This window comes from Palaemon carinicauda, chromosome 21, assembly GCF_036898095.1.
Source record: "Palaemon carinicauda isolate YSFRI2023 chromosome 21, ASM3689809v2, whole genome shotgun sequence".
Taxonomy (NCBI): Eukaryota; Metazoa; Arthropoda; class Malacostraca; order Decapoda; family Palaemonidae; genus Palaemon; species Palaemon carinicauda.
This window is the reverse complement of record NC_090745.1, coordinates 1,878,537-1,891,417: the sequence shown is the minus strand read 5'-3', so window position 1 is coordinate 1,891,417 and position 12,881 is coordinate 1,878,537. Positions and strand designations below refer to the sequence as shown.

Below are 12,881 nucleotides of genomic sequence, written 5' to 3'. Positions count from 1 at the left end.
TGGACGATAATAATAGATAATGATAGATATCTTAGCATGTTAGTCATATTTGCATATTGCTGAGGTAAAGGAATCTTTATTCATTATTTCTTATATCGTTTATTTATTTCCTTATTTCCTTTCCTTACTGGGCTTTTTTTCCCTGTTGGAGCCCTTGGGCTCATAGCATCTTGCTTTTCCAAGTAGGGTTGTAGCTTAGCTAATAATAATAATAATAATAATAATAATAATAATAATAATAATAATAATAATAATAATAATAATACAGTGATATTACGGTCACCAACCCGTAAAAGATTATAACGTAGTAGGGTAAAAATTACGGTCGCTTGTATTTTACTGAAATACAGCTGAGAAGATTTTGGTTTTCACGATATATTTTATAACTGGATAAGACACTTTTTCCTTGTTTCCTTTCCTCACTGGGCTATTTTTTCTCTGTTGGAGCACCTGTCTTATAGCATCCTGCTTTTCCAACTGGGGTTGTAGCGTAGCAAGTAATAATGATGATGATGATGATAATGATAATAATAATGATAATAATAATAATATCAATAATAATAATAATGATAATTAATAATTAATAACACTAATGATAATAATAATAATAATAATAATAATAATAATAATAATAATAATAGTAATTAATAATCAATAATCAATAATAATAATAATAATAATACGAACATCTCTCTCGAGTATGGATGTACAAACTTATGGAGTATGAAGTCACGCCCGTCAGAACGCTTAGCTGCCGACAACACATTTCGTGCGGCCTTGGGAAGAATGTATTGGCGATGTAGCAGGTCATAAGCGAGTTTCATAATCTTGACCTTCATGGCGTTTTAGTTATGGTTGTAAAGTTTTCTATGACAAGAAATGGCCATTTTATTACTCCAGAACTTCAAAAGTTCAAAACTTGCTGCAAATGTTTTTATGTTGAACAGGTTAACATAAGTCTTTTTTTATAGTTTATATGTGAAATATCTGTTTTAATGTTGTTAAAGTTTTTAAAATATTTTATTTTAATTGTTTTAATTTTTATATCGTTTATTTATTTCCTTATTTCCTTTCCTAACTGGGCTTTTTTTCCCTGTTGGAGCCCTTGGGCTTATATCATCTTGCTTCTCCATGTAGGGTTGTAGCTTAGCTAGCGGTAATAATAATAATAATAATAATAATAATAATAATAATAATATGAAAACCACGTGTCTTGAATTATATAAGGATTCTATAATGTAGTCCTTAAAATAAATGGCAATTTTATTACTTCAGAAGGCATTGGCTAGTTCTTTTCTGTTATACCAACACAAGGCTTCTTGGTGTCTTCAAGATTTCAGTAATGTTCTTTAAGATGTTCAATATCGTTTTAGATTATATTGGCTATGTCAAGATGATCTAGGAAGGTTTGATTTGCCGGGTATATCATTTGTGTGGTCATATACTTTATATATATCATCATCATCATCATCTCCTCCTACGCCTGTTGACGTAAAGGGCCTCTGTTAGATTTTGCCAGTCGTCTCTATCTTGAGCTTTTTTTTTTCAATACTTTTCCATTCTTCATCATCTACTTCGCGCTTCATAGTCCTCAGCCATGTAGGCCTGGGTATTCCAACTCTTGTAGTGCCTTTTGGAGCCCAGGTGAACGTTTGGTGAACTATATATATATATATATATATATATATATATATATATATATTTATATATATATATATATATATATATATATATATATATATATATATTATATATATATATATATATATATATATATATATATATATATATATATATATATATATATATATATATATATATATACATTTCCCGTTTGTAAGGGAATTCCTCTTTAATTTTATTTTGATGCAACAGTAAAAATGAGGTTGCGTTCCCTTCCGTGCAGGATTTCCAATCGATAGCAAAAGTGGGCTCTGTTTCAGCAATGGGACTCTCATTCGAACAGTTAGATTAAACTTAATTTGACCCATATAAATATGTGAGAGAGAGAGAGAGAGAGAGAGAGAGAGAGAGAGAGAGAGAGAGAGAGAGAGAGAGAGAGAGAGAGAGAGAGATTCTATATCGGAATGTTATATTTTGTATGATTACAGAATTTCATATCTTTTAGATTATTTCACTTTGAAAAACTATTAAAATATATATATATATATATATATATATATATATATATATATATATATATATATATATATATATATATATATATATATATGTGTGTGTGTGTGTGTGTGTGTGTGTGTGTGTGTATTTATGTTTGTTTGTGTCTTTGCAACTATTACTTGTCGTCTTAAGTAAGGCATGACGTCAGTAAAATTCACCAGTTTAAGGGATCATGAGTTCTCATCGAGTTATCTCTTAATATCTAGAGAATATAATTGCGTACGTATATCTGAAAAGTGTATTTTGAAATCCTGCAAAAAAGTATACTTATTTTGTCAGTTTGATGTTGGTGTTGGTAGTAGTTTTAACAGTACATGGAAGATAATTGTAAAGGTAAAAGAATATCGTAATTCTTCGTGAACTAACTTGATATTTTGACGAATTGATGGAGATGACGAAGGTGGTGGTGATAATGGCGTTACCGTTGGTGGTGGGGGAAGGGGAAGAGGGAGGGGGAAGGGGGGAGAGGACTGTGGAGAGTGGTGGAGAAGAGAGCCGACTGTTGGAGGTTGGATGGAGGAGGAGGAAGCTCCGGCTGTTGAGGCAGGCCAGTGTCCCGGGCAGCGCCACACCAACCGCACATACAACCAAACCGTAGCAGCAGCACGCTTTTACCCCTTTAAGGGGGATCTCGCCCCTCTGACTAGCTCGAGCGCTTAGAAAAAGAAAACTGGTTCTATTTCTCTATTTCTCTTCCAACGCTACCAAAAAATTTGAGTGTCAATTGTGCTCTTGGAAATATAATGGAAATCATGCAGCAGAGTGCCAACCACCTGGACGGTCGCTGGAGGTCTCATCTACTTCCATATAGTGGTCATGCAGTCTCTACTATCCCGAATCTTCACAGTCACCTAAGACAACAAATGATCTCTCAACAGCCCGACCCTCAACAGCATCCCCTCCTACAGCAACACAGCGGGTCCTCAGGCGAACATCTGCAGCAGCAACAACAGCAACAGCAGCAACAACACCAATTACACCCGTCACATCAGCAACAACAGATGAGACAACAACAAATGTCATCTCAGATGCAACACAGACAAGTTATAGTAGAACATCAGCAAAGACGTGACCCCTCCTCCTCGAATACCACCTCCTCCTCCCCCTCCTCCTCCTCGCTTTCCCCTACGAAAGACTTACCCCATCACCACCACCCCTTAAGAGCGAGTGGAAGTAAAACGATAACTTCTCCGAACGGCCTCCCGTCACCATCGCTCCATTTGAATTCCCTCACTCTCCAAAGTTCGCCGTCCTCAGCGTCCCCTTCTACGCCTTCGACGCCCTCGCCTTCCACGCCTTCCCCAGGTGAGAGAAAATTGCGTGGCCCTAACCTGTGAGTGCCGTCGTATGCCAGTGGTCAAAATAGTTTTTGCTGTGGAAAGTCGAGTAAAGTTGCAATGAGTGTTGGGACGTGTGTGGTGAAAGCTAAGTGATGTGATATTAATGTGATTTGAAGTGTCATGTTTTTTTAATGATTTAAGGTACATATCATTTTGGTTTGTGCCCTCAAATAAATCTATTTCCATAATTGTAAAAAGTATATTATTTCTAAGGCATTGCTGATTATTGGATTCGTATAGGGGTAGGTTTATATGTTTTGTTTGTTTTTATTGTAGAGTTTATAGTTTATTTTGAAAAATTTTATTTCAATGTTGTTACTGTTCTTAAGATATTTTATCTTTCCTTGTTTCCTTTCCTCACTTGGCTATTTTCCCTTTTTGGAGCCCTTGGCCTTATAGCATTCTGCTTTTCCAACTAGGGCTGTAGCCTAGCAAGTAATAATAATAATAATTGTAGAGGCGGTTATGATATTTTTAAGCCCACATATCTCACCCTCAAGTTACCCCCTACGGAAATGAATTCCATCGTAGATGGGATTCTATGGGAGTTGGCAAGCCATATAATTTGGCCTTGTCCATAGTCGGGAGCTACACGTTGTGTGCTCTTCTGCAGATGTGGTATAATTCCTCTTAATTTGTTGCACCCAAATGATTCGATGTTCTACTGTAACAAGTTTAAGAATGTACAAAGTATGAAGTTGTACATTATAAAGTTGAAGCCTTACATGCACACTTGACGAAAGTTTCTCGCTAAATTCTAACAGTCATTTTATTGTTTTGATCAACATGGCGGATGGGCAACCCCCGGGGTTTTCTGAGAAAGTTGGCTATGCAACAAGGTCATTAGATGATTTGCATTGTATTTTATCTTTCTAAAACACACTGGACTATTAATTAACACTGAAATAGATATCATTGCAGAATAATGTAAGAGATAAGTAAACATTTCACGTGATTTTGTTTACAGCGACCGCTGATTGGTTAACTTGGAAGAGCTTGAGCTGGTAGATGTATGATAATACTTACTTGTTTTGTTCAACGTTACTTGCACTACGATGTTTTATACCTTCCACGGATCTTTTGGTTAATTAAACGACTTTTACGGATTTTTCAGACAGCAATGAAAGAAGATGTATAGTAGTGGCATGAATAATCCTTTTATTTAAAGAAAGAGATGATGTTAAAGAAGAAGGTTAGAAGCCCGAATTTGATATTCTTGGCTGTCTGGGCGGCTTCAACCATATTATGTAACTGCGCACTAGCGGCGTTGCCACATCTACCCTCGTTGCATTCTTATTACCAATATAGATATTTACGGTCGTATGAGTTGGTAGTCTAGGTAATTCATATTAATATGTGTTACTTGGCAACATGGTAGGTGTGCTTGATTGTTGCCATTTGATAAAGTTTGGATATGTAAAGAACCGGACTTTCGTAGATAGTGTTTGTCTGTGTTATTGAGTAAGGGTTGACCTTGGAATTTAACCATATACGTGGCAGCGGCCTGTCCCATAAGGAAGCTATGGGTGAAGGTGAGAGGAGGGGAGACCGGGAGGGTGTGTTGCAATATGTACACTAACGCAGACACACAGACGTACGTAACATATACATTACAACAAACTTGATTCTCTTGTTAAGGACTTATGTATTATTAAATTTCCTCGCGTGTGTGAATGATATAAATATTAAAAGAGGGGAATCGTGGAATTGGTCTAATTTAAGGCATAGAATTGATAAATAACGATTGGGGATAGAATTTGGTTGAATCTTTCAACTCCACGTCTTGCTCATGACTAAGAATTAAGGGAGAATCGATTGTTATTGGTGTTTTGAACTTTTCTTCGGTGGCGAATGGGTCAGTGGGAGATACGAACGGTTTGGTAGACTGGTCTCTAGGGGCGAAGGACAGCTATTTCAAGGGGAGCCAAGGCGAACACGGAACAAGGAAACCCAAGTGTAGTCTACCCTATAATTTGTTCCATCCACACACACACACACACACACACACACACGCTCACAACTATGTATGGTGCTGATATATGAACTTGTAGAGGGATTAGGTGTTCGTCAATGTATTTTGGGGGGAAAACCAAACTTTTGTTTTACTTGAAAACTTGGGAAAGGGATGACCTTGGATGGCAGTAAGTAGTTATTGTCCTTGCGAAGTCAGGATCAGGAGTTATTGACTAACTTGTGAGGAAGATGAAGACATTTAAAACTTAATCCGCTAAACTAATTTATTTCTTCTTTGGTTTTTTTTATATTTACAAAATTAAGGGATATTTAATTTTTTGTCAGTTGGGTATTACTTTTTCGATTATACTGTAAGTAAATAAGGTAATATATTTTAAATAAATAAGGTATATTTTGAATAAATAAGATAATATATTTTAAATAAATAAGGAGGTAATTAGTTTCATTTTATGGCCATACCTGGAAAGGTCGTGTTTAGATATTTGCTTTGGTCGCAACGCTTATTAGAAAAATAAAAACAAAAACATTAAATGAGAACGACAAAATCTAATCGACTTAAATTGGACATGTTTTGCTTATTACAGTGTTTTCGTTAAGGTCATTGCCAGAATTTCTTTTCAAGAAGGATACTTTGAATTTAATCTCTCTCTCTCTCTCTCTCTCTCTCTCTCTCTCTCTCTCTCTCTCTCTCTCTCTCTCTCTCTCTCTCTCTGGATAATTTCTTTGCATAATTTACTAGATGACAATACGTTGCTCTTTCGAAGAATTATCCCTCCACTTAATATCTGGGAAATGAAGCTAAGTGTGAACATTTAGAGAATTTATTGAAGAGAACAGTAATAATGGAAGCTGGTGTGTGTTCGTGTGTTGTTAGTGCTCGAAGGGTTTTACTCACGTTCATCTGCACCGGATAAATTCTAATGCTTATAGTTAAGGGTGGTATTTCAGAAGCATTGTTCTATGGTGATAATTATTATTATTATTATTATTATTATTATTATTATTATAATTATTATTATCATTATTATTATTACTTGCTAAGCTACAACCCTATTTAGAAAAGCAAGATGCTATAAGCCCAATGGCTCCAATAGGGAAAGATAACCCAGTGATGAAAGGAAATGAATAAACGATATAAGAAGTAATGAACAATAACAGTTAAATATTTTAAGAACAGTAGCAACTCTAAAACAGATATTTCACATATAAACTATAAAAAGACTTATGGCAGCCTGTTCAACATAAAACATTTGCTGCAAGTTTGAACTTTTGAAGTTCTACTGATTCAAGTACCCGATTAAGAAGATCATTCCACAGCTTGGTCACAGGTGGAATAAAACTTCTAGAATACTGTGTAATGTTGAACCTCATGATGGAGAAGGCCTGACTATTAGAATTAACTGCATGCCTAGTATTATTAATCAACTTTTGTAGCGAGAAAAATGAAAGGGATAGATTATTTATGTGGCTTGGATTTGTATCTGGTATTACAATATATCAGGAACAAACTTATTTACGAAATAAAGCTAAATTGGGGGATATTTTTCAGAAATATCTAGTATTATATATCATGAGCACACTGATTTCCTAAACAAAACTGCATTATATTGAGATATATTTCAGAAATATTTGGAATGGAGTGGTAAAGTCTCTCTCTCTCTCTCTCTCTCTCTCTCTCTCTCTCTCTCTCTCTCTCGCTGTCTCTTTCCATTGTTTGAATACGTTGATATACATACAGTTATTAACGTAAAGGGGTAGTCTCTCTCTCTCTCTCTCTCTCTCTCTCTCTCTCTCTCTCTCTCTCTCTCTCTCTCTCCATTGTTTGAATACGTTGCTACACATACAATTATGAACGTAATGGGGTTTTATTATGTGAAATTGTAATTTTTAATAAATAAGTTTAAACAATGACACATTTCCCCCTAAGAGTACATGTTAATTACATATATCCAGCAACTTTGTTTCATCTTCGAAAAATACGTGAACAGTGATTTCGGAATAAATGTACACTTGCATGTTCGAACCATATACATTCATTAATAACTAAGGAACGAACATTCTTGATAAATTCGCCTATAGGTCTTCCGCAACCCCATTAATTCATGTCATTGGCTTTAACAGATGTGAAATTGGGCCCTTTGCTTTGATTAATAGACTGCAATGTGTGTTTACTACCTGGGCAAGTTTTGTTTGACAATGTTTCACGTTTGTTTTCGGCGTGTAGTTGTATTATAATGTTCTCTACGTGATTAAATGTCCAATTCTGATTTTAGTATTTGTCTTTTCTAGATAAGGTATTTTCTTTACTTACTTTTACTTTACTTTGATGGCTGCTTTTCAGGTCCCATACAGCAGGGGAACCCCACTCTCTACAGAACCTCCACTGTCATTTTACCTTATTCGTTCAGAGTATTTAACGTTTCATATCTCGTGTTCTTCATTTACTGTTAATTCGTCACTGTCAAAAGACTTGTGAAATAAGAAAGTCTTCAGTTTCCTTTAGGTAAAGTTATTTGACTCAGCTGTGACGGGTGCTTGATAACATTGCATAATGGGTAAAGTTGTGTTAATCGAAATTTGCAAATGCTCTTAAAGAAGTCTAAAAGGGCTTCATAATATATAAACAAGCTTAAATACGATTGAATACTCGTGTAAAGAAAAGGAAACAAAGATAATAATGAATTTACAATATTAAATCAACAAACGCACTCACACTATCTGTAGCGTCAATTAGTATTACTGACTTTCCTAGATTGCTTGACAAGTTTATGGCCAGTAATTGCAATTATGGATTTTTATAAAATATTAAAGGAATTTGTTTAGCCCATTTATTCATGTTATTTTTGCATTGGCAAAGTGAAGTTATATACATTGGGGTTGTGGATAATTCTATCATCAACCCTGGATTAGTTTCGAAAGGAATTTGTAATACTTTGCAATTAATTCATAAAGCCAAGGAAACAAGTGCGTATGTTAAGCTAATTGTTTATACAGTAACGGTTGTTATTAGTTGTGCGTATATTAAGCTAGGTTATTTGTTTATACCATGACAATTGATGTTAGTTGGGCGTATATTAAGCTAGGTTATTTGTTTATACCATGACAATTGATGTTAGTTGGGCGTATATTAAGCTAGGTTATTTGTTTATACCATGACAATTGATGTTAGTTGGGCGTATATTAAGCTAGGTTATTTGTTTATACCATGACAATTGATATTAGTTGGGCGTATATTAAGCTAAATTATATGTTTATACCATTACAGTTGATATTAGTTGTGCGTATATTAAGCTAAATTATTTGTTCATACCTTGTCAGTTGATATTAGTTGTGCGTATATTAAGCTAAATTATATGTTTATACCATGACAGTTGATATTAGTTGTGCGTATATTAAGTTCAATCATTTATTTATACCATTTCAGTTGATATTAGTTGTGCCTATATTAAGCTAAATTATTTGTTTATACCATGACAATTGATGTTAGTTGGGCGTATATTAAGCTAAATTATTTGTTTATACCATGACAATTGATGTTAGTTGGGCGTATATTAAGCTAAATTATTTGTTTATACCATGACAATTGATGTTAGTTGGGCGTATATTAAGCTAAATTATTTGCTCATACCTTGTCAGTTGATATTAGTTGTGCGTATATTAAGCTAATAGTTTTTACCATAATATTTGATATTTGCCCATAATCAAGTAATGTAAAGAGTATGACGCTGGAAGAAGGAAAGAGAGAGAGAGAGAGAGAGAGAGAGAGAGAGAGAGAGAGAGAGAGAGAGAGAGAGAGAGAGAGAGAATTATCTTCTGTTCTTATCACATTTTTTTTTTTCGTCTGTTCATTGTGCAAACGTTAGCCGACATGACATTTGTGGGGTTAACAGAGTTTAGTTCACGTTTTGAGTTCGTGTTTGTACCTTCGCTGCGTCTCACAGTCTCAGAAGACATTGTTGTCATCTCAAGTGTTTGTGCCCCGCTGGAAGAATAGTACATTGTATGTTGATTAATCCGCAACCAGGTGCAGTAAAGGAGCGGGAGGGTGAGGGGGGGGGGAGACGATTTCTCTACTCGTATTTTAGATTTGATGACAAATCTCCCGTGAGGTTTAGGTCGTATTATGAGGAAAGGGAAAATGGCAAATGAACATGCTTTACCTTAACCGGTTTTACACACACACACACACACACACACACACACACATATATATATATATATATATATATATATATATATATATATATATATATATATATTTTAAACAAAGCTTTTCATTTTATCTTGTTCTTTTACTTTTGAGCAGGTCGTAATTTTTTTGTTTTCAGTACGAACTCCTACTGGAAAATTACCATATTCATTAAAATGCTTCTAGAATTAACCAATTCTCTCTTTTAATTTTTGAGGATCCCAAAATTTATTGGTTTTCAAGATGAACTCCAACTGAAAAAAAATCTCGTTTCTATTATAATATTTTTAGAATTAACCAATTTTTTCTTGTAATTTTTTGAGGAAGCTATAATTTATTGGTTTTCAAGATGAACTCCAACTGGAAAAAAATCTCGTTTCTATTGAAATATTTTTAGAATTAACCAATTCTTTCTTGTAATTTTTAAGGAAGCTATAATTTATTTGTTTTCAAAACGAACCCTTATTGGAAAAATCTCGTTTCTTTTGAAAAGCTTTTAGAATTGACCAATTCTCTCTTAACTTCTGATGAATTGATAAGAATTGCCCTTTTCAACTGGCTCCTATGGAGAACAAGAGACCCCAGTGGGCACAAGACCAGCTTAATCTGACAAGAAGAGCGTGGCTGAGATGAAGCTATTCCTTCGCCACCTGATCTGGTCCCTTTACAAATGTATTTAGTTGTTTGCTTACTTTAGCTTGTTTATGTGGCTGCAAATACATAAAAAAAAAAAATGAAAAAGCAAGAGAATACCGAAGGAATATATCTCTCTGTCCGAGGACTTTTGTTGCGGTCGACATTATCACTGCCATCTCTCCTCCAAGAGTACAGTGCACGAAGGATCCTACCTTTGTTGGTAGAAGGTCGTCCCGAAAGCCTTATCAGTGGAACAATTTCACGGAGGCATTGTCGAGCACACACCTGGAATATAAAAGATTGGGATTGTGGCAGCTTTTGTTCACACCGAAATGCTGACACGCGAATTGACAAGGATAATCACTGAAAGTCTAGAAAATGGCTGAGAGCCGTTGAAAAGGTGCACACTTCTTTTTATTGGGAGGTAAACTGTTTCTTTTGCACTCTAGATGTTTTAAGGTTTACAGATTTTGTAGGCCTTAGCGCAATCGCTCTCATATAGGTTATTATTATTATTATTATTATTATTATTATTATTATTATTATTATTATTATTATTATTATTATTATTATCATCACTTGGCAAGCTACAACTCTAGTGGGAAAAGCAGGATGTTATAAGCTCAGGGGCTCCAACTGGGAAAATAGCCCAGTGAGGAGAGTAAACAAGAAACGATAAAATATTTTAAGAAGAGTAACATTAAAATAAATATCTCATAAACTATAAAAACTTAACAAAACAAGATAAAGTTATATATAATAGAATAGTGGGCACAATTGTAGCATCCAGCAAGAGAACTCTAACCCAAGGCAGTGGAAGACCATGGTACAGAGGCCATGGCACTACCAAAGACTAGAGACCAGTGGTTTGATTTTGGAATGTCCTACTAGAAGAGCTGCTTACCATAGCTAAAGAGTTTCTTCTACCCTTACCAAGAGGAAAGTACACTGAACAATTACAGTGCATTAACCCCTTGGGTGAAGAAGAATTGTTTGGTAATCTCAGTGTTGTCAGGTGTATGAGGACAGAGGAGAATATGTAAAGAATAGGCCAGACTATTCGGTGTGTGTGTGTGTGTGTAGGTAAAGGGAAAATGAACCATGACGAGAGAGAAGAATCCAATGTATTACTGTCTGGGCAGTCAAAAGACCTCATGAGTTTCTAGCGGTAGTATCTCAACAAGTGGCTGGTGCCCTGGCCAACCTACTACCTATAAAGGATTAGATTAAGGTTTGCAAATTCTGCAGGCCTTTTTTTCAGTCTTTCTCATATAGGGTAAGGATTAAATCAAGATTTGAAAATTCTGCAGGCCTATGCGTAGTGTTTCTTATATATGGCAAGGAGGCGATTTTAATGTTTGCAAGTTTGCAAACATTTGATCAATCTTTCTCATAGTGAATGAGGATGTTATTACTCTTGTTGGATTTTTGGTTGACATTGTAACACATACATCACATTTGTCTTGGAGTATCATTCAATTCTAAAAAAAAAATTTTATGCAGAGTAAAAAAAAAAATGCCGTATAACACGATTCATCCTAAAGACATGTTATCTGTGACTTTCTTGTTTTCAGGACACTGGAAGTCACAAATTGCGTAGTCCAGTTTCTGTTTCATTCCAAATAATCAGTCTGATTGGAATTCTGTGGTAGGGTGGACAACATTGTAAACCTCAGTTAGATATATGGGTTGTTTTAAATGTGTAGGTTAGGTCATAGACGGAATTCTTCAATTGTTTAATGAATGAGTTAATGTAATTCAAAATACTGTACTGAAATAACGAGTTTCTTGAGTTTTGGGAATAGCTCTGCGTATATCAACCCCATTTATATTGATTCGGGGAATAACGTTCTATTAGTATTGACTTTAACTTACTTTCATTGATGTTATTGATGTGAGAAGTGTATTGATCTCCATTTATTAATAATTTTTGGTGAATCCTGTTAAAGTCAGACCATGATTCTTTCTCAATTCTACATCCACCGGCATTAATAGATGACTCCCATGTTATTCATGATGCATATTGAGTACCCCAATCGTCTCCATTTGTTGATATTGTCATTTGGATAGGTTAAACACATATATGGTGCAGGTTAAGCTCTGTAAATCTTCTGTAGTTGTTCATAGCAGTGTAGAGATCGGATTATCCTCTTAATGTTGAGGCAAAGTGTTTGATCAATTCGTTTCCTTTATGAACTGTTCACTTGTGTATAATCTAAGCTCTTCTATTAAATTGTTTGTTATGAGAGCAGTGAGAATACTGCTAATCTAAACGTTCAGCTGGCCTCCACAAGGGGCTAGAAGAGTTGGAAGATCCAGGCCTACATGGCTGAGGACTATGAAGCGCGAAGTAGGAGATGATGAATGGAGAAGTATTGAATTAAAAGCTCAAGATAGAGACGACTGGCGAAATCTAAACGAGGCGCTTTGCATCAATAGGCGTAGGAGATTATTATTATTATTTTTATTATTATCAAATGCTAAGCTACAACCCTAGCTGGAAAAGTAGGATGCTATAAGCCCTGGGGCTTCAACAGGGAAAATAGCCCAGTGAGGAAAGG

At 35.1% G+C, this 12,881-nt stretch overlaps 1 pseudogene; it reads left to right on the top strand.

Moving 5' to 3' along the window:
• Positions 1-2,724: 2,724 nt before the first annotated feature.
• Positions 2,725-12,881, top strand: part of LOC137615145 (dual specificity protein kinase splA-like) — a 22,102-nt pseudogene continuing 11,945 nt past the window's right edge.